The sequence below is a fragment of the Macaca fascicularis genome, chromosome 9 (assembly GCF_037993035.2).
Source record: "Macaca fascicularis isolate 582-1 chromosome 9, T2T-MFA8v1.1".
NCBI classification, from domain to species: domain Eukaryota; kingdom Metazoa; phylum Chordata; class Mammalia; order Primates; family Cercopithecidae; genus Macaca; species Macaca fascicularis.
Genome location: NC_088383.1, coordinates 56,254,212 through 56,276,355, shown reverse-complemented (window position 1 = coordinate 56,276,355; position 22,144 = coordinate 56,254,212). Strand labels below are relative to the sequence as shown.

Genomic DNA, 22,144 nt, shown 5'->3' with positions numbered 1-22,144 from the left:
CAAAGTGCTGGGATTAGAGGCAAGAGCCACTGTGCCTGGCAGTACAAGGTTATGATATATAACTGTTATTTCAGTGTGCCTTTACTTATTTGTCTAAATCAGGGGTGTCTAATCTTTTGGCTTCCCTGGACCACAGTGGAGGAAGAAGAATTGTCTTGGGCCACATATAAAATACAGTTAACACTAATGACAGCTAATGAGCTAAAAAAAAAAAAAAAAAAAAAAAAAATTGCAGGCTGGGCACAGTGGTTCACGCTTGTAATCCCAGCACTTTGGGAGGCCAAGGTAGGCAGATCACTCGAGGTCAGGAGTTTGAAACCAGCCTGGTCAACATGGTAAAACCCCATCTCTACTAAAAATACAAAAATTAGCTAGGAGTGGTGGCGCTCACCTGTAATCCCAGCTACTCCAGAGGCTGAGGCAAGAGAATCGCTTGAACCCAGGAGGTGGAGGTTGCAGTGAGCCAAGATTGGGCCACTGTACTCCAGCCTGGACAACAGAGCGAGACTCTGTCTCAAAAATATCTCAAAAAAACTCATAATGTTTTAAGAAAGTTTACAAACTCATGTTGGGTTGCATTTAAAGCCGTCCTGGACCGCATGCAGCCCCGCGGGCTGTGGGTTGAACAAGCTTGGTCTAAACAAATACCCTTGTAAGTGTGGAACTGTTACTCTACCCCACCCCCTCAAAAAAAAACTTGACTAGAAAGTGGCCCTATTAATTCAAAAAATAGTGAATTTTTTAAAAGTGTTTATAACAAAGGCTACTGCTACTAAATACTCCAATTTATAGGAGTTGTGAGTATGTGAGTAGGAGGATGAAGACTGGTAAGGACAGGGGAAAACAAAATATTTATGACAGCCAAATTATACAGACAGAAAAGTTATGGACAACTGATTAATTTCAATGATTCTAGGATATGTTTTAGGTGTACTCAGAGGGTTAAAGCTCATTAAGATATCAGAGGAAACTTGCAAGTACATATCCATTACTACAGTTAATAATTACACAATTTCTCAATCTGCAGAAGGCCGCTTCAGTCAGAAAGACCAATACAACCATAATCCTTTATCTTTAGAGTGGTCAGAGTCTGATGAATGGGTCAAAGATTTCTAAAACAGGATGAACTGTATCAGCAGGTTTTGTCTTTGCAGAACACTGCAACTAAAAAAAATGCTTATTACAAAACGTGTATCATTAAGAGAGTGCTTTTTCCCTCTTATTACCAGGGAGGGAAAAAACTCCCTGCAGTAATGCCTTTTCATGTCTATTTTACCAAAAACACTAAGAAATCATAAAGTTGCTCAATAGCATCAAATGACAAAGAAGTCACATGGGATTGTAATTAAAAGCAAGGGATTTGGAACAAGAGAGATGTGGGTCCAAATTCCTACTCTGCAACTTACTCAAACTTGAAATTATTGAAGTTAAGTGATAGCTACATGGGGTTCATTATACTATTCTTTGCTGGTGGTTAAAAAAAAAAAATCATCCTTTTATTCTTTGACCTGATTGAACCAAATTCAATTTGCTATCGTAGTTCATTTGTCTTAACAACACAGTACTAATAACCCATGTACTGTGTATATTCATGCTGAACTCTTTTAAGAATTACTAAATGCTGGGAGGCCGAGGCGGGCAGATCAGGAGGTCAGGAGATCGAGACCATCCTGGCTAACACGGTGAAACCGCGTCTCTACAAAAAAACCCACAAAAAATTAGACAGGCATGGTGGCAGGCACCTGTAGTCCCAGTTACTCGGAAGGCTGAGGCAGGAAAATGGTGTGAACCCAGGAGGCGGAGCTTGCAGTAAGCCGAGATAGCACCACTGCACTCCAGCCTGGGCGACAGAGCGAGACTCCGTCTCAAAAAAATAAATAAATAAATACAAAAGAATTACTAAATGCTAGTATCTAAATTTACTATTTAAAATAATAGAAAATGTCCACATTTTATGTGACTTATGAAAGGATATAAGATGATTTTTTTCCTCAGAAATAAAAGCAATTGAAGTTTAAAGCTATTGCTCATTTAGTATCTAAAGTAATAACCACTAAAGCCAACCTGTGAGCAGACAACTGACTTCTTGACTCTCTTTGTATAACCTTTCATTTCCTTTGCAATTGTCTTTGGCATTCAAGTGAGACATCTGTAATCACATTCTCATCAACACCTGAGATGCCTTAGGCCAGTGCAGGTGAGCCTCTCTTATTCTGGCTTGTAATACAACGGGAATTCTCCCTTTCACTCTCGTTTCGGGGGCATTTGCCTTCTCCCAATAAAGTCCAAGCACTCAAACAGAAAGTGAACTTTAGCTGGTTTTCTGGCCTTAGGAATACGGTGAGGCCAGGCGCAGTGGCTCATGCCTGTAATCCCAGCACTTTGGGAGGCCAAGGCAGGCGGATCACGAGGTCAGGAGTTCGAGACCATCCTGGCTTACATGGTGAAACTCCATCTCTACTAAAAACACAAAAAATGTGCCAGGCATGGTGGCACGGGCCTGTAGTCCCAGCTACTTAGGAGGCTGAGGCAGAAGAATCGCATGAACCCAGGAGGCGGAGTTTGCAGTGAGCCAAGATCGTGTCACTGTACTCCAGCCTGGGTGACAGAGCGAGACTCCGTCACCTAAAAAAAAAAAGAACAAGGTGAACATGCCTTCTTATTTGTCCAGAACAGTCCTAGTTTAGGCATGCTTTTCTGGTGTCCTGTTTAGTCAGTATCTCTTTTCCTTCTCAAAGGGTTGGAGATAGACTATATGGTATTCCTAGTTAAGAACCACATAAACTCATGAATAAATATTCTATTAATGAAGAATGTGCCTTCTAATACATTTTATCTAAAATATTATAACAGGACTAACAGGTAAAGGGAAACATTGTTCAGTTTTCCTGTTAAAATATTTAAATAACAATGAAATACTAATTGAAATAAGGTTGAATTTTGTCTAAAAATTATGATAGGCATTTGAGACTCTCAAGACTGAGGAAAGACTCAAATGAGGTAAGACAGAGAATGCATGTTTGGCAACTAAGGGGGAAAAAAAGAGGATCATGGCTGCCAGGTCTGTATAATGAAGCTATGAGACAATGGGGTAAGAGTTTTTTGGATCCAGCATTACTAGAGAATGTCTCAGCCCAGATATCTTTTGTCCAATGTCACGCCTAAGGTCGAAGAAGAAATCCTCAAATTCATAAAATATCACACTTCACCTCCCCACCCCCACCATGCAACATCAAAAGGCCAGAATTTGGCCTCGCACAGTGGCTCAAGCTTGTAATTACAGTACTTTACTTTGGGAGGCTGAGGCAGATGGGAGGCTTCAGCTCAGTAGTTCAAGACCAGCCTAGGCAACATGGTGAGACCACGTTGCTACAAAAAAATAAGAAAATAAAAAATTGCTGGGTAGGGTGGCATGTGCCCATAGTCTCAGCTACTCAGGAGGTTGAAGTGAAAGGATCACCTGAGCCCGGGAGGTCAAGGCTACAGTGAGCCGTGATTGTGCCACTGCACTCCAGCCTGGATGACAGAGTGAGACACTGTCTCAAAAAAAAAAAAAAAATAGTAAAAATAAAAAGGACTGAACTTTAAAACAAGTAATCATGCCTGCCAACCCCTGTGCTTGCTTTCATCTCCACCCACCTCCCACGAAAGATGAAAAACAAAACAAACACAATCAGGGAAAATTTAAAAAAAAAAAAAAAAAAAAAAAAAAAGCTTTGCTACTTACGCCCTGACATTCCTTTGTGAAAAGTCATACTCAGCAAATAACAACTCCGCTATCCCAGTTTCCCAGGCCAAAAACCTTGGCATCATCACTGATATCTTTTTTTTTCCCCGTGCTCTACTTTCAATTGCTCATCAAATCCTTTTGGTCCTACCTTTAACATTCATTCAGGGTTTGACCACTTTTCTCCACCTCCACCGGCTACTGCTTGGCTCAAATCACCATCCTTCTTCCACCACCATCCCCCTAGAACACCGAGTTTACAAAAGGAACTTGCCCCAGGTCAGGAAGACTGCAGGTAGTGGAGGGAGGACTGGAATGCGGGAAATCAAACAGCAGAACATAAGTTCTTAACTACCACACTGACTCTCTGGTTTTTTGCCTTTGCACAATGTGGAGCTAGAATCCAAGTTAGAACACTGCCATTGAGTCATATGACATATGCTCCCAAAGCACTGACTTATCTAAAGAGGGATGAAAAGAATAAAACTTCAGCGTAAAGGAGCTTCCTTATCAAAGAATTTCCATGAGAAAGTTCATTATAAGTTAATGATGGGGTAAATAACTGGTTTTTAAGAAGACTTCTCTCCTTTTAAAATTTTATTTTTATTTATTTATTTTTTGAGACAGAGTCTCACTCTGTCGCCCAGGCTGGAGGGCAATGGCATAATCTTGGCTCACTGCAACCTCCGCCTCCCAGGTTCAAGCGATTCTCCTGCCTCAGCCTCTCAAGTAGCTGGGACTAGAGGCGCACGCCACCACGCCCGCTAATTTTCGTATTTTTAGTAGAGACGGGGTTTCACCATGTTGGCCAGGCTGGTCTCGATCTCCTAAACTCGTGATCTGCCCGCCTTGGCCCTCCCAAAGTACACGCCACCACGCCCGGCCCAAAGATTTATTTTTTATTCAGCTGGTAAGTACAAGATAATTTTTTTAAAATTCATGTTTTAAACTGACATATTGTAATTGTACATATTTAGGGGGTACATTTTATTATTATTATTTTTTGAGATGGAGTCTTGCTCTGTTGCCCAGACTGGAGTGCGATGGCACAACCTCAGCTCACCACAACCTCTGCCTCCTGGGTTCAAGCAATTCTCCCACCTCAGCCTCCCAAGTAGCTGGGATTACAGGCATGCACCACCACACCCAGCTAATTTTTGTATTTTTAGTAGAGATGGAGTTTCGCCATGTTGGCCAGGCTGGTCTTGAACTCCTGACCTCAGGTGATCCGCCCACCTCAGACTCCCAAAGTGCTGGGATTACAGGTGTGAGCCACCATGCCTGGTCACAATTCGATGTTTTGATACATATCCATGTTGCATAATGATCCAATCAGAGCAGTTAGTGTATCCATCACCTCCTGCATTTCTCATTTGTGGAAGAACATTCAAAAGCCCCTCTTCCACCTATCTTGTAATAATATTTTACTCTTAACAGTACTCACCCCACTGTGCAACAGAACACCAGAACTGGCCAGGTGCGGTGGCTCACACCTGTAATCCCAACGCTTTGGGCGGCCGAGGCAGATGAATCACCTGAGGTTAGGAGTTCGAGACCAGCCTGGCCAACATGGTAAAACCCCATCTCTACTAAAAATACAAAAATTAGCTGGGTGTGGTGGCACATGCCTATAATCCCAGCTACTTGGGAGGCTGAGGGAAAAGAATCACCTTGAACCCCAGGAGGTGGAGGCTGCAGTGAACCAAGACTACGCTGTTGCACTCCAGCGTGGGCAACAAGGGTGAAACTCCATCTCAAAAAAAAAAAAAAAAAAAACACCAGAATTTATTTCTTCTAATTGCAACATTGGTTTAATTGTTTTTTATTATTGAGAAAGGATCTTGCTCTGTCTCCCATGCTGGAGTGTGGTGGCACAAACACAGTTCACTGCAGCCTCAACCTCCCAAACTCAAGCGATCCTCCCACCTCAGCCACCTGAGTAGACAGGACTACAGGCCCATGCCATGCCTGCCTTTTTAAATTTTGAGAGACAGGCTCTCACTATGTTACCCAGGATTGTCTCCAATTTCTGGGCTCAAGCGATCATCCTACCTTGACCTCCCAAAATGCTGGGATTACAAGTGTGAGTCACTGTGCCTGGCCTTTTTTTGGTTTGATTTTGTTTTGACACAGGATCTCCCATCATGCTTTATCACCCTGGGTAGAGTTCAATTATGACTCACTGCAGCTTTGACCTCCTGAGCTCAAGCAATCCTCCTACCTCGGACTCCCAAGTAAGGGGGATTACAGACAAGTGCCACCATGCCTGGCTAACTTTCTATATTTCTATTTTTTAATTTTTGTAGAGATAGGGGTATCATTATGTTGCCCAGGCTGGTCTCAAACTCCAGGCCTCAACATCCCAAAGTGTTAGGATTACAGGCATGAGCCACCATGACTGGCACCAATTTTATTATCACAACCTAGGTATGATTGTATTTGTTTATTCTATTTAGAGTTCACTGAGTTTCTTGGATCTGAGAGTTTATGGTTATCATCAGATTTGGAAAGTTGTAGTAACTGTTTCTTTTTTTCTTTTCTTTTTTTTTTTTTTTAAGGAAATTGCCCAGGCTGGTCTTGAACTCCTGTGCTCAAAAAATCCTCTCACCTCAGCCTCCCAAAGTGCTGGGATTACAGGCATGAGCCACCATGACAAGCCACTATTTTCTTTTTTTTCTTTTTCTTTTTTTTGATAGGTTCTCACTCTGTTGCCCAGGCTGGAGTGCAGTGGCATGATCTTGGCTCACTGCAACCTACATCTCCCTGGCTCAAGCAATTCTCATGCCTCAGCCTCCTGAGAAGCTGAGATTACAGGTGCATGTCACCAAGTCCAGCTAATTTTTGTATTTTTAGTAGAGACGGGTTTTACCATGTTGGACAGGCTGGTCTCGAACTCCTGATCTCAAATGATCTGCCCGCCTCGGTCCCCCAAAGTGCTAGGATTATAAGTGCGAGCCACCTGCCTGGCCACCCAGACACTATTTCCTAAAGTAATTGTTTTCTACCTTTCCCCACTTTTCTGGAATTCCAATTATACATATATTAGGCAACCTGCTATTGTCCCACATGTTACTGATGTTCTATTAAATTTGTTCTAGTACTTTTTTCTCTCTGTGCATCAATGTGAATAGGTTCTACTGCTATACCTTCACATTTAATGATCTTTCCTTCCACAGTGTCTAATCTGCTGTTAATCACATCCAGTTTTTTCCCCAGTTTTGGATATTGTATTCGGTATTTTTCATCTTTAGATACTACTTGTGAGTCTTTTTTGAGACAAAGTCTCACTCGGTCACCCAGACTGGAATACAGTGGCATGTTCTCAGCTCACTGCAACCTCTGCCTCCCGGGTTCAAGCAATTCTCATGCCTCAGCCTCCCAAGCTGGAATTGCAGGCACACCCCACCATGCCCAGCTAATTTTTGTATTTTTAGTAGAGACAGGGTTTTGCCATGTTAGGTAGGCTGATCTGCCCACCCTCACGTCTGCAGGCGTGAGTCACTACATCCAGCTTGCATCTTTTTATCTATCTATCATTCATCTACCAGTCATTATAATACTTGTATTAACATCTTTGGCTGATAATTCAATCATCAGAATTATTTCTAGTAATTCCACATTTCTAGGTATCTTTCTATTGATTTTTCTCCTGGTTATGGGTCATTTTCCTGATTTTTATTTGTATGCCTAGTAATCTTTTATTAATACATTATTAATGCTAAACATTTTAATTGTTAGGTGCTGGCTTTTACTGTATTCTTTAAAAGAGTTTAGTTTTGGCATATAATTGAGTTACTTAGAATCAGCCTGGTCCTTTCAAAAACCTGCCTTGAAGTTTAGGGTAGGTTTAGAAAGGCCTTTAGATTATAGCTAATTTAATCCCACTGTGAGGACTCTAGCCAGTGTCCTATGTATGAAACAGTCTCTCCACTATGCCTAATGGAAACATAAACTATTCCCAGCTCTGTGTGAGCTCCTGGAATTGTTCAGTATTCTGATTTCCAGTGTGACTTTCTCCAGCATTGTGGACTTCCACACTTTGCATGTGCAGATGAGTGTCCAATCAAAGATCCTCTTACTTCTATAGATTTCTGTGTAGTTCCTTTTATCCTAGTTTTCTGCCCCACAAATTCTAATTGCCTTGACTTCTCCAAACTCTCCTGGGCTCTATTTGTTTTTTTTTGTTTTTGTTTTTGTTTTTTTTTTTAAATTTATTTATTATTATTATACTTTAAGTTGTAGGGTACATGTGCATAACGTGCAGGTTTGTTACATATGTATACTTGTGCCATGTTGCTGTGCTGCACCCATCAACTCGTCATTTACATCAGGTATAACTCCCAATGCAATCCCTCCCCCCTACCCCCTCCCCATGACAGGCCCTGGTGTGTGATGTTCCCCTTCCTGAGTCCAAGTGATCTCATTGTTCAATTTCCACCTATGAGTGAGAACATGCGGTGTTTGGTTTTCTGTTCTTGTGATAGTTTGCTAAGAATGATGGTTTCCAGCTGCATCCATGTCCCTACAAAGGACACAAACTCATCCTTTTTGATGGCTGCATAGTATTCCATGGTGTATATGTGCCACATTTTCTTAATCCAATCTGTCACTGATGGACATTTGGGTTGATTCCAAGTCTTTGCTATTGTGAATAGTGCTGCAATAAACATACGTGTGCATGTGTCTTTATAGCAGCATAATTTATAATCCTTTGGGTATATACCCAGTAATGGGATGGCTGGGTCATATGGTACATCTAGTTCTAGATCCTTGAGGAATCGCCATACTGTTTTCCATAATGGTTGAACTAGTTTACAATCCCACCAACAGTGTAAAAGCGTTCCTATTTCTCCACATCCTCTCCAGCACCTGTTGTTTCCTGACTTTTTAATGATCGCCATTCTAACTGGTGTGAGATGGTATCTCATTGTGGTTTTGATTTGCATTTCTCTGATGGCCAGTGATGATGAGCATTTTTTCATGTGTCTGTTGGCTGTATGAATGTCTTCTTTTGACAAATGTCTGTTCATATCCTTTGCCCACTTTTTGATGGGGTTGTTTGTTTTTTTCTTGTAAATTTGTTTGAGTTCTTTGTAGGTTCTGGATATTAGCCCTTTGTCAGATGAGTAGATTGCAAAAATTTTCTCTCATTCTGTAGGTTGCCTGTTCACTCTGATGGTAGTTTCTTTTGCTGTACAGAAGCTCTTTAGTTTAATTAGATCCCATTTGTCAATTTTGGCTTTTGCTGCCGTTGCTTTTGGTGTTTTAGACATGAAGTCTTTGCCCATGCCTATGTCCTGAATGGTACTACCTAGGTTTTCCTCTAGGATTTTTATGGTATTAGGTCTAACATTTAAGTCTCTAATCCATCTTGAATTAATTTTCGTATAAGGAGTAAGGAAAGGATCCAGTTTCAGCTTTCTACTTATGGCTAGCCAATTTTCCCAGCACCATTTATTAAATAGGGATTCCTTTCCCCATTTCTTGTTTCTCTCAGGTTTGTCAAAGATCAGATGGCTGTAGATGTGTGGTATTATTTCTGAGGACTCTGTTCTGTTCCATTGGTCTATATCTCTGTTTTGGTACCAGTACCATGCTGTTTTGGTTACTGTAGCCTTGTAGTATAGTTTGAAGTCAGGTAGCGTGATGCCTCCAGCTTTGTTCTTTTGACTTAGGATTGTCTTGGAGATGTGGGCTCTTTTTTGGTTCCATATGAACTTTAAAGCAGTTTTTTCCAATTCTGTGAAGAAACTCATTGGTAGCTTGATGGGGATGGCATTGAATCTATAAATTACCTTGGGCAGTATGGCCATTTTCACGATATTGATTCTTCCTATCCATGAGCATGGTATGTTCTTCCATTTGTTTGTGTCCTCTTTTATTTCACTGAGCAGTGGTTTGTAGTTCTCCTTGAAGAGGTCCTTTACATCCCTTGTAAGTTGGGTTCCTAGGTATTTTATTCTCTTTGAAGCAATTGTGAATGGAAGTTCATTCCTGATTTGGCTCTCTGTTTGTCTGTTACTGGTGTATAAGAATGCTTGTGATTTTTGCACATTAATTTTGTATCCTGAGACTTTGCTCAAGTTGCTTATCAGCTTAAGGAGATTTTGGGCTGAGACAATGGGGTTTTCTAAATATACAATCATGTCATCTGCAAACAGGGACAGTTTGACTTCTTCTTTTCCTAACTGAATACCCTTGATTTCTTTCTCTTGCCTAATTGCCCTAGCCAGAACTTCCAACACTATGTTGAATAGGAGTGGTGAGAGAGGGCATCCCTGTCTTGTGCCAGTTTTCAAAGGAAATTTTTCCAGTTTTTGCTGGGCTCTATTTGGATTCTCCTACTCTGTGCTACAATCTGGAAATTGCCTGTAGGAACCCCTGTAGGGTTCATATCAGTTATTTCCCTTATCTCAGGGATCACTATCCTGTGCTGCCTGTTCTCTTGTCCAATGTCTGAAAACAGTTGTTTCATGTATTTTTGTCTGGTGTTCTAGCTGTTTACAGTAGGAGAATGATTCTCACAGTAGTTAATCCCTATGGTATCCCTGTTCGTGTTTTAGGTGCTTGTTCTAGAGATTACATATGCATCCTGAAGTTACTACAGTCTCCTTGCACAGAGTAAGAAATGTATGACAGTATAATTCCATCTCCTGCTTTTTGTTCTCTCATGGTTGTATAATCACATATATGCTGTAAAACCCACATCTTGTTTTCTTTCTTGAGACAAGAGTCTTGCTCTGTCGCCCAGGCTGGAGTGCAGTGGCAGGATCTCAGCTCACTGTAAGCTCTGTCTCCTGGGTTCAAGCCATTCTCCTGCCTCAGCCTTCCAAGTAGCTGGGACTTCAGGTGCCCACCACCACACCCGGCTAATTTTTTTTTTTTTTATTTTTTGTATTTTTAGTAGAGACAGGGTTTCACCATGTTAGCCAGGATGGTCTCGATCTCCTGACCTTGTGATCCACCCACCTCGGCCTCCCAAAGTGCTGGGATTACAGGCGTGAGCCACTGCACCTGGTCACATCTTGTTAATGTGTATGTTTTAATGTTTTTTGATAGTCCAGGTCTGCCGGAAACAAATTCTTTCCCTTTTTGATATGTCCAAAAAGTCTTTATTTTGCCATTATTTTTGAAGGCTATTTCTGCTGGGTATAGAAATCTAGGTTAACAGGTTTTTTTTTTTTTCTTTCAGCACTTTATGGATATCATCCCATTAGCTCCAACATTCCATTTTTTCTTTCTTTTTCTTTCGTTTTTTTGAGATGGAGTCTCACTCTGTCACCAGGTGGGAGTGCAGTGGCGTGATCTCAGCTCACTGCAACTTCCACCTCCTGGGTTCAAGTGATTGTCCTGTCTCAGCCTCCTGAGTAGCTGGGACTACAGGCGTGCACCACCACACCCAGTTAATTTTTGTATTTTTAGTAGAGACGGGGTTTCACTATGTTGGCCAGGATGGTGTCGACCTCTTGACCTTGTGATCCGCCCACCTCAGCCTCCCAAAGTTCTGGGATGACAGGTGTGAGCCACTGCACCTGGCCTTCTTTTCTTTTTTAAATAGAGAAGGGGTCTCACTATGTTACCCAGGCTGGACTCGAACTCCTGGGTTCAAGCATGTGCTACCATGCTCAGCTAAGACTCCATTTTGTTCTGGTTCGAAAACATGGATTAGCCATAACCCATGTTGCCATTCTCACATAACTAATGTGTCTTTTATTCTCCTGCTGCTTGTAAGATCTCTTCCATCTTCAATTTTCAGCAGTTTGATTATGACATGCCTACATATGGGATTTTTACATTTGTCGGCTTATTTTTGTTTTGTATTTAACTTCCTTGGGATTTGCTGAACTTCTTGCATTTGCAAATTGATGACTTCATCAGTTTTAGAAGTTCCTGAGCATTGTCTCTTCAAATATGTCTTCTGCCACATTCTCTTCTCTCCTTCTGAAACTCCAATTACATATATGTTAGACCATCTGATATCCCACAGATCTGATATCTCTTTTCTACCCCTCCCTGACTTTTTCTGTCTTTTCTCTTTCCAATCTGTCTTCACATTCACTGATTGTTTCTTTTGCTATGTCCATAAACTGTTAAGCCCATGTAACGAATTCATTTCTGCTAGTATATTTTTCTTTCTCCCTTCCCTCCCCTCCCTTCCCTTTCATTTTCTTTTCTTTCCTTTTTTTGTTTTCCCTGGCCTCTGCTAGTATAGTTTCCATTTCTATTTAATAGAATTTCAACTTGGTTCTTTGGCATAATTTCCATCACTCTACAGAAATCCCCATCTTTTCAAGCATATTGTTAACCTTTATCATTCAATCATCTAGCATTTTTTTCATAATTATCTTTAAATTCCCGTCTGATAATTCTGAAAAATCTGGGTCATCTCTGGGTCTTCCTCTACTGATTATTTCTTCTCTTGACCTTTGGTCACATTTTCTTGCTTTTCTTGTGTCTTGTAACTTTTTATTACACCCCAGACATTTTATATAAAAATAGACTACTTATTAAATTAAGTAATATTTTACTTCCAGAAAAAGACATGACTATTTTCTGTCAGGACACTAGAAGGGAGTCTGAGTCAATATAATATGTAACTGAGCTGGGTGTGGGCTATGATGCAGCTTTAATTTGACAGTTAATCACTGGCTTCAAATATTTAAGCAGTGAGATCAAGCCTTTCACTTGAGCAGGTCTAGGATCCGAGCCTAGGTAAAATTACAGAGACCTGCTTGTGCTTCATAGCTAAGCCACCAATTTTTAAAACTGTGGGAGTACCTTACATGTATACCAGAGTAGAACGATTAAGTAAATGGGTGGCTGATGGTAGGAGACAGATTTCTCACTATTGGAGCAGGAGTTTTCAGATAAGCAAGGGCAGGAGGTTAGAATCATCCATGTAGTGATTCAACTGGAACTGAATACATCAATATAAACTCATGTTTAGTTTAATATAGATACAGATGGATACATATAGAAATATTTATAGATATGTAGATATATACAGGGTAGTATAAATACATATATTTTCTGGCTCTGTCAGCTGAGTTGGCCTATGCGCAACAATACCCCAGTAGCAACATGTACACCTAGCACCTAGATCTTGTTTTCTCCATTCTCCAGTAAAAGGAACCAAGGCTCCATGGAGAAATGGCTAATTCTAGGATTGAGACAGAAAAATATACTAGATAAAGCATATATTAAAGCATATACTATATGCTTTAGTCTCTAAATATACTAGAGCATCTTGTAGTGCCAGAAAGTGAGAAAGTGCAAACACATGTACACACACATACACTCACAGTGGTATATCAAAAAGTCATACCAATTGAAAGAGCTCCCAGTGGCCAAAGCTGGAACAACTTGACCAATAAAATAAATAAAGCAATAATAAGATTTTTAACCCAAGGTATAAAATATCCATAAGTCCATACTAATGTTTAAAACAGTGAATGGATACATAAATGAAGAAGAGACAAATCTCCTATGCAGAAGAAATCTAAATAATTTTTTTTTTTTTTTTTTTTTTTTTTTGAGACGGAGTCTCGCTCTGTCACCCAGGCTGGAGTGCAGTGGCCGGATCTCAGCTCACTGCAAGCTCCGCCTCCCGGGTTTACGCCATTCTCCGGCCTCAGCCTCCCGAGTAGCTGGGACTACAGGCGCCCGCCACCTCGCCCGGCTAGTTTTTTGTATTTCTTAATAGAGACGGGGTTTCACCGTGTTAGCCAGGATGGTCTCGATCTCCTGACCTCGTGATCCACCCGTCTCGGCCTCCCAAAGTGCTGGGATTACAGGCTTGAGCCACCGCGCCCGGCCAGAAATCTAAATAATTTATATAGACACTTTGCCCTTGAGGAGGGGTATCATAACTCTCCATGCCTTAAGTGTAGGCTGCACATGTGTAACTTCGTTCCAAAGAGTACATGTATGTAAACAGAGGAGAAAAAAGAGTAACTTTGTAGTAAAGAAATACACAAACACTGTCGGGAGCGGTGGCTCACGCCTGTAATCCCAGCACTTTGGGAGGCCAAGGTGGGCGGATTACGAGGTCAGGAGATTGAGACCATCCTGTCTAACATGGTGAAACCCCATCTCTACTAAAAATACCAAAAATTAGCCGGGCATGGTGGTGGGCGCCTGTAGTTCCAGCTACTCAGGAGGCTGAGGCAGGAGAAAGGCGTGAACCCGGGAGGCGGAGCTTGCAGTGAGCCGAGATCGTGCCACTGCAATCCAGCCTGGGCGACAGAGCGAGACTCCATCTCAAAAAAAAGAAAAAGAAATACACAAACACAACCTCAACCAGATGATCAAGGTCAATATCAACACTGATTAGTCATATTGACAGTATGTCCCCTTAATATAATGTGATGAAAATGGTACTGCTAGGCATAGTGGCACATGTCTGTAGTCCCAACTACTTGGGAGGCTGAAGTGGGAGGATTGCAAGAGCCCAGAAGTTCAAGACCAGCCTAGGCAATACAGTGAGACTCCGTCTCTATTAAAAAAAAAAAAAAAAAAAAAATTAGCCAGGTGTGGTGGCATGCATCTGTAGTCACAGCTACTCAGGAAGCTGAGGAGGGAGGATCACTTGAGCCCAGGAGTTCAAGGCTGCAGTGAACTGTCATCATACCACTGCACTCCAGCCTGGGTGACAGAGTGAGACACTGTCTCAAAAAAAGGAAAGAAAATTGTACTTAACCTGCATGTTCTTCGTCCCAAAAAGACAAAACCTCACTGTAACAATGATAAAAATACCAAACAGACACCAATAGAAGGACATTCTACAAAACACCTGAACAATACTCCTCAAAACTGTCAAAGTCATCAAAAACAAGAGATGAGAAACTCAAGTCTAAGAAACTGCCACAGCCAAGAGGACCCTAAGGAGATGTGACAACTAAATGAGATCTCAAAACATTAGGTAAATAAAGTATGGAATTATATCAGTAATAATTAGTTAATGAAAATATATCAGTATTAGTTGATTAATTATAACAAATATACCATACTGATAAGGTATTAAAAATAGGAAAAACTAGAGGCAGGATTTATGGGAACTCTCTATACTATCTTGGCAATTTTTCTTTAAATCTGAAACTATTTCAAAAATTCAAGTTTATATTTTAAAAAAGAAAGAAAAAAAAAAACTGTAGGAGCTCTATCTCTGCGTTAAGCACAACAGTCAGAGTTTGGTTTGCTAGATTCTCCTTGCTCTCCAGTCGCACACCTTGCTTTCTGAAGCTCAAGTGCCCTCACGCAGCCCTGCTCCTCCTCCCCAGCCAGCCTTCTGGAGGGCAGCTTCCTTACATTCTGTGAAGGCCTGAAATGAATTAGAGCAGTTTCACTCACCTCTTCTGCCCTGTCCCCAGTCCTTGATAGCTGAAAACATGGACTGCCAGAGTGTGGGGTTAGAGTTACCTCCAGCTCTTCCCCTGCCTGCAGCATTCCAGAACTGAAAGCCTGGAGTGCCTCTGCTGGACTTCTCTCAGCAATCCTGCCTTCTGAGGGTGGTTGCCCTATACTTGGGAGAGGTTCAAATGCCTCAGGTAGTATCTATGCCAGTCCGTCACTGGCCCAGGCTTTTGGCTTACTACTCCTGAACATTCAGTGAACATCTGAGAGTAGGAGCTGGAGCGTGGGTGTATACTTGCTCTTTGGTGCAAGAGTTGCAAGGGCTTCTCAGGATCCTAACCCGTCATACCAGCCCATACGTGGCCATTAAAAATCTGATTTAAAAAAATGTGGCTAGGCATGGTGGCTCATGCCTGTAATCCCAGCACTTTGGGAGGCTAAGGCAGGCAGATCACCTGAGGTCGGGAGTTCCAAACCAGCCTAACCAACATGGAGAAACCCCGTCGCTACTAAAAATACAAAATTAGCCAGGCGTGGTGGCGCACGCTTGTAATCCTAGCTACTCGGGAGGCTGAGGCAGGAAAATTGCTTGAACCTGGGAGGCAGAGGTTGTGGTGAGCCAAGATTGCACCACTGCACTTGTTGCCTGGGCAACAAGAGCGAAACTCCATCTCAAAAAAAAAAAAAAAAAATGTGGCTGGTTTCTCCTTTCCCCTCATGTATGGTAGATTCCTATTCCTTTTGTTATTCCATCCTAGAGCAACCACGAGTTTCTTCTCTACTATGAAAGTTTGATTAATTTCTGGAGTTTGGTTCATTTAGGTTCCCTTGTATCCTCAGCTCTTCGATGGGTTTTTAGAAACCATACTTCTTATCCGGCTTTTATAGGTTTTCAAGTACAAGAATGGCAGTATCTTGTAATTTTGTACATCTGAAGAGGAAGCCAAATTCTTTCCCCAGACATTGAAAGGTTCAGTCCCTCAGTACATTAAGGTCTCTGCTCAAAAGTCACCTTTTCAAAGCAGTTTCCCGTATTAAACTATCTAAAGATTGAACAGATCCCAGTCACCCTTCATGCCTTTATCCTGCTTTACTTTTCTTCCATTGCCCTCATTTCCATCTGAAATGTATTTGTCTCATTGTTTAACTATCTCCTCCACAAGGGCAGGAATTTTATTTTTCTTATTTGTCAGTATAGCCCCAGCTATAAAACAATGATAGGGAGCAAATATGATTCTTTATAAACTATAAGTTTAAACTTGCTTTAAAACTAATTAACTAAATAGAAAATTATTGTTGCATATTATAAAAGAAAAAGTACTTTTATGGGAGATAAGAAGTTTTGAAGCTTAAAAAAAAAAGAACCTGTGTGATCAGTTCCATTCTGTCCTTAGAAAACTTATTATTCTTTATCATATATACTTTTTCCAGTGAAATCGTTTTGTGCACACTTACTGCTTTCTCATATCTTGCTATCAACCCAGGTTCTAAACAGGAATTACAGATATTCTTCACAATAGAATAAGACAATTAGCAATTGTTCTTAATGAATGGTAAAAAGAACAATATTCATTACTTGTTAATTATTACTCAGCTTTTTTTGAAAATGATCCAAATGGCATCCGGAAACAGCATAACACTAAAAATTAGACTGCAGTAGAAAATAAGAACAATGTTTTGATGATTAGACATAATAGAAAGGACTGTAAAAAGAGAATAGAAATAAGAAGGAAAAATTTAGATATTGCAGAAGTGACACAGTAAATCTTAGGATTTCAAAAATATTAATTAAATACCTCAGATTAACCAAGAGGCCTAAAGCACAAGCTAACTAGTCTTTTAAAAGAAACCAATTGGGCACGGTGGCTCACAAAGTAAAACAATATAAGAAGCAAAACGCTAAAAAATTAAAATTAATTAAAAATTAGTTTTTTCCCTTGCTAGAGATTTTCTGTCTAGATATCAATTGCAAAACTCCGCATAAAGCAATATAGTTAAAAAAGACTACTCTGGAATCAGATCTTAGTGTTAATCTCAGCTTCATCATTCGCCAACTATGTGACCTTTGGCAAGTTAACCTTCCAAAACAGCATCGAAGGGTTTAAGGACCATTGAGCCCTTCAACAATGGTCTGAGTGCACTAGGCTGAGTGCAATGACATCATCATGGCTCACTGCAACCTCAACCTCCTAGGCTCAGTTGATCCTCCTGCCTCAGCCTCCTGAGTAGCTGAAACTACTAGGTGCATGCCACCATGCCCAGCTCATTTTTTATTTTTTGTAGAGACAGGGTCTCACTATGTTGGCAGGCTGGTCTCAAACTCCTGGGTTCAGGTGATCCTCCTGCTGCGGCCTCCCAAAGTATTAGGATTTCAGGCGTGAGTCACCGTGCCTGTCCTATGAAGTCATTACAAAGAAATTAAATTAATTGGTTTCATTGGCAGTATTGAATTTCAAAGCAGAAGTGGTGCTTAAGAGAAATAATGCCTTTGGAGTAATTTCTAATGCTAGATGAAACTCATATCTCATTTAAAGTGTCAGTCCTGAATTTTATGTTTGGACGATTATCAGTTATTTCTTAAAGCTTGAAGTGAACTCTGGCTCTGTAGGATAAATTAATCTTTATTCCTTTAATCTGTATTCATATTAAAGAGATCAAATTGTTTTTTTAGAGTAATGTAAAATTAAGGGACTTCTTTTGTTAGGTGAATTTCTCAGGTTTTAAGATATCAGTATCATTGTGGACACTGAATACATTGTCTACTAAATTCTGTAATTTTAACTTACAATTCTCAGTAACTGGCTGGGTGCGGTGGCTCATGTCTGTAATCCTAGCACTCTGGGAGGCCAAGGCGGCAGATCACCTGAGGTCAGGAGTTCAAGACCAGCCTGGCCAACAGGGTGAAACCCTGTCTCTACTAAAAATACAAAAAAATGAGCCAGGTGTGGTGGTGGGTGCCTGTAATCCCAGCTACTGGGGAGGCTGAGGCAGGAGAATTGCTTAAATCCAAGAGGTGGAGGTTGCAGTGAGCCGAGAACGTGCCATTGCACTCCAGCCTGGGTAAGAAGAGTGAAACTCCATTTGAAAAATAAATAAATAATAAAAATAAAAATACAAAAATTAGCTGGGCATGGCGATGGGTGCCTGTAATCCCAACTACTCGGGAGGCTGAGGCAGGAGAATTGCTTGAACTCGGGAGGTGGAGGTTGCAATGAGCCGAGATCACACCACTGCACTCCAGTCTGGGCTACAAGAGTGAAACTCTTTCTCAAAATAATAATAATAATAATAATTCCCAGTAATTTTTGCAATTTTTTTGGTACCTAAAATAATTTCTGTTATTGTGTTGGATAACTTTGTCAACTTCGCCTTGGGAATATCTAAATATAGGTAGCTGCATTCGAGCCAGAGGAATATTGGTTTCTTTTGTTGTTGCTTATTTCTGAGGCAGCCTTGCTTTGTCATCCAGGCTGGAGTGCATTGGCACAATCATGGCTCACTGCAGCCTTGACCTCCTGGGCTCATGTGATCCTCCCAAACCAGCCTCCCAAGTAGTTGGGACTACAGGTGCACACCACCATGCCTGGCTAATTTTCAAAATTTTTTGTAGGGATAGAGTTTTGCTATGTCACCCAGGCTGGTTTTGAACTCCTAGGCTCAAGCAGTCTTCCTACCTTGGCCTCCCAAAGTGCTGGGATTACAGGTATGAGCTACTATACCCAGCTGAGAAACATTGGGTTTTAATCAAGATTATTGTCTGAATATTGAGTCTTAATGACTTTTTTGATTTTGGTTTTTTGGCCATAGTATTAAGTTTGCAGTTGATAACCTTCTGTACTAACTAGAAGTAGTATAGAAACTGCAAAAAAAAAAAAAAAAAAAAAAAACGGTAAAATGTTGATGGCTGCTATTTTTATTTAACTAATGAATGATGATGTCATTGCACTCAGCCTAGTCAATGGAGCAAGATTCTGTCTCAAAAAAAAAAACAATTTTTTTTTAACTACAATGACTTTATCTTATGCAAATTTACAAAGGGTGTATAAATATATGTTAAAACAAATGTAAGAGGATGAGCTGATAATCACCAGTGAGCTACAGGAGCAGAGACACAGTGTCATCAGTGAAGGAGAGAGAAACATCTCTAAACCACCCAACACAATTAACGTGGTGTCTTCCACAGACTTTTTTCTTTTTTTTTTTTTTGAGATAGGGTCTTATTCTGTCACCCAGGCTGCAGTGCAGTGGTACATCACAGTTCACTGCAGCCTCAACCTCCTGGGCTCAAGTGATCCTCTTGCCTCAGCATCCCAAGTAGTTGGGACCAAAGGTGCGCCTCACCATGCCCAGCTCATTTTTGTATTTTTCGTAGAGACAGGATCTCACCATGTTTCCGAGGCTGGTCTTAAGCCCCTGGGCTCAAGCAATCACCTGCCTCAGCCTCCCAAAGTGCTGAGATTACAGGCATGAGCCACTGTGTATAGCCTCACATAGATTAAGTGAGGTCACTGTATGTGAGGTCATTGTATAATAGTTTTCAAAAATGTTATTTTACATCCAAGAAATTGTACATACAATTATCTACTTCTGTCACTTTAAACTTTATATCAATTTTTATTCACAAAAACATGAACTATTTCAGACATTATAATTAACAAAACAATTTTTATTCATTTGCTTTAAGTCCATTTCAAATCCAAGATTCATTTTATAAAACCACTCCCCCTCCCTGAACTACGCATCTCTATTTAAATTTTGATTCAATAATGTTTTCCATGGAAATAACAAAACTCAAGTCCTCTGTATTAGCAAACTGTGTAATAAAATAGGAAATTCACTAAGGAAGGGCAAAGCAGGAGCCCTGTATGTGACTTTTAGATAACTGTCCTCAAACCAAACTAAACACTTTCAATTCCAAGCATATTTCAAAATTTTAGGAGAAGTAGGTGGATGGAGTAAGGAGATCGTGAGAACTAACTCACTACTGCGAGGACAACACCATGCCATGAGGGATCTGCCCCATGACCCAAACACCTCCCACCAGACCCCACCTCAAACACTGGGAATTACAATTCAACATGAGATTTGGTGGGGACATATATACAAGCTCTATTAGGGTGAGAGCAAAGTTCTGGAACTAGATAATAGTGATGGTCGCATAACAACGTGAACGTACTTAATGCAGCTGAAATTTTTATGCAATGTAAATATAGATCTCAATCAATAAAAGAAACAGTACACCAGCCTGACCAACAACTACTAAAAATGCAAAACTTAGTGAGGCATGCACACCTGTAGTTCCAGCTACCCTGGAGGCTGAGGTGACAGAATTGCTTGAGCCTGTGAGGCGGAGGTTGCAGTGACCCAAGATCACACCACTGTACTTCAGCCTGGGTGACAGAGACCCAGACGTAGAAAAAAAAGAAAAAAGAAACACTAAATAACACTACATAACAGAAAGTAGACATTGACATCTCATCGAAGAAAGTCACCTTCTAAAATAAATGTTGATTATTTTGGTATCCCATTAAAAACCTTATTGGGACTCATGCCTGTAATCCCAGCACTTTGGGAGGCCAAGACGGGTGGATCACGAGGTCAGGAGATCAAGACCATCCTGGCTAACACGGTGAAACCCTGTCCCTACTAAAAACAAAAAAAAAAAATTAGCTGGGCATGGTGGCAGGCACCTGTAGTGCCAGATAATCAGGAGGCTGAGGCAGGAGAATGGCGTAAACCCGGGAGGTGGAGCTTGCAGTGAGCCGAGATCCAGCCACTGCACTCCAGCCTAGGCGACAGAGTGAGACTCCATCTCAAAGACAAAAATAAACAAACAAAAAATAAAAACACCTTATTATTAACTTGATAAGTACATTATAAACATTTCAAAATGAAACCTTTTTCTATAATGTCAATCCTTGAGCTTTTCTATTTATTAGGAATTCTCATAACACTCTTAGCACCAGCTTTCCATGCTTCTTAGTCTGCCTGGGCAGGAATCAATTTTATATAGTGTTGGGTGTCCAAGGGAGAGAATATAGTCCTGGGTTCTTAGTTTCTATTTCTGGTTGGGCCAGTAAAGCCCCTTCCTCATCCCTCCTTTCCACTTATCACCATAGACAGAAACTAAAAACCATGGCTTCAGGCTGCTAGAAGCATACAACGAAACAAAATCGAACAACAACAACAAAATAAGGAAGGATGGACAGGCTAGGAAGTGAATTTTAAAATGGGCAGAATATTTGATTAAATTTAGCTTGCCAATATTGTGTTAAATTTTAATACAGGAGAGTAACATATTTATTTCTAATAAACAAGATCAGCAGAAGATGAAAAACTTTTTAGATACCAAAATGTACCTTGGTCTCCTGTAGCACTCAAGAATCGGGAATCTCTCTTGTGGCACTCATGATTGTAGCATTTTTTGTTTGTTTGTTTGTTTGTTTTGACAGTCAGTGGAGAAACGCAACAAGAAAAAAAAAAAGGCCACACCAAATGCAATAACAAGCCCATCAATTTCTTTTACCTCAAATGCAACAGAAAATACCACTTTTGGCCAGGTGCAGTGGCTCACGCCTATAATCTCAGAACTTTGGGAAACCAAGGCAGGCGGATCACTGGAGGTCAGGAGTTCAAGACCAGCCTGACCAACATGGTAAAACCCCATTTCTACTAAAAATACAAAATCAGCCAGGCATGGTGACACGTACCTGTGATGCCAGCTCCTTGGGAGGGGAGGCTAAGGTGGAAGAATCACTTGAACCTAGGAGGTGGAGGATGCAGTGAGCCGAGATCACGCCACTGCACTCCAGTCTGGCCATCAGGGCGAGACTCTGTCTCAATTAAAAAAAAAAAAAGAAAGAAAGAAAATATCACTTTTGCTGAACCTGATTATAGGCAAGGCCAAATTCAGTCACTTGCAAAATAATATGCCCAACATTCATTCACAATGTTCCCGCCTGCTCTTAATGGGTTTTGAGTAGAGCAGGCTCTCAAAAGCCATGAATTATATGAATTATTAAATTAAACAACAGTTTCCATTTAAAATAATAACATTTATTTGGG

At 40.7% G+C, this 22,144-nt stretch overlaps 1 protein-coding gene across 26 annotated transcripts in view; it reads right to left on the bottom strand.

Annotated features, from left to right (window-relative positions):
* SHLD2 (shieldin complex subunit 2) overlaps positions 1-22,144 on the bottom strand; it is an 89,936-nt gene that overhangs the window by 44,934 nt on the left and 22,858 nt on the right. For 14 of the 26 annotated variants that reach the window (XR_010577631.2, XR_012417659.1, XR_012417661.1 and 11 more), the window contains exon 2: positions 21,790-21,912. The exons of 8 other annotated variants lie outside the window; for them this stretch is intronic. The gene's annotated coding sequence lies outside the window, so the exon portion shown is untranslated. Of the gene's footprint in view, positions 1-13,052; positions 13,085-17,376; positions 17,476-21,789; positions 21,916-22,144 lie in introns of those variants that run through there. 4 more of the 26 variants (XM_074001521.1, XM_074001524.1, XM_074001528.1 and 1 more) reach the window with 2 other exon arrangements.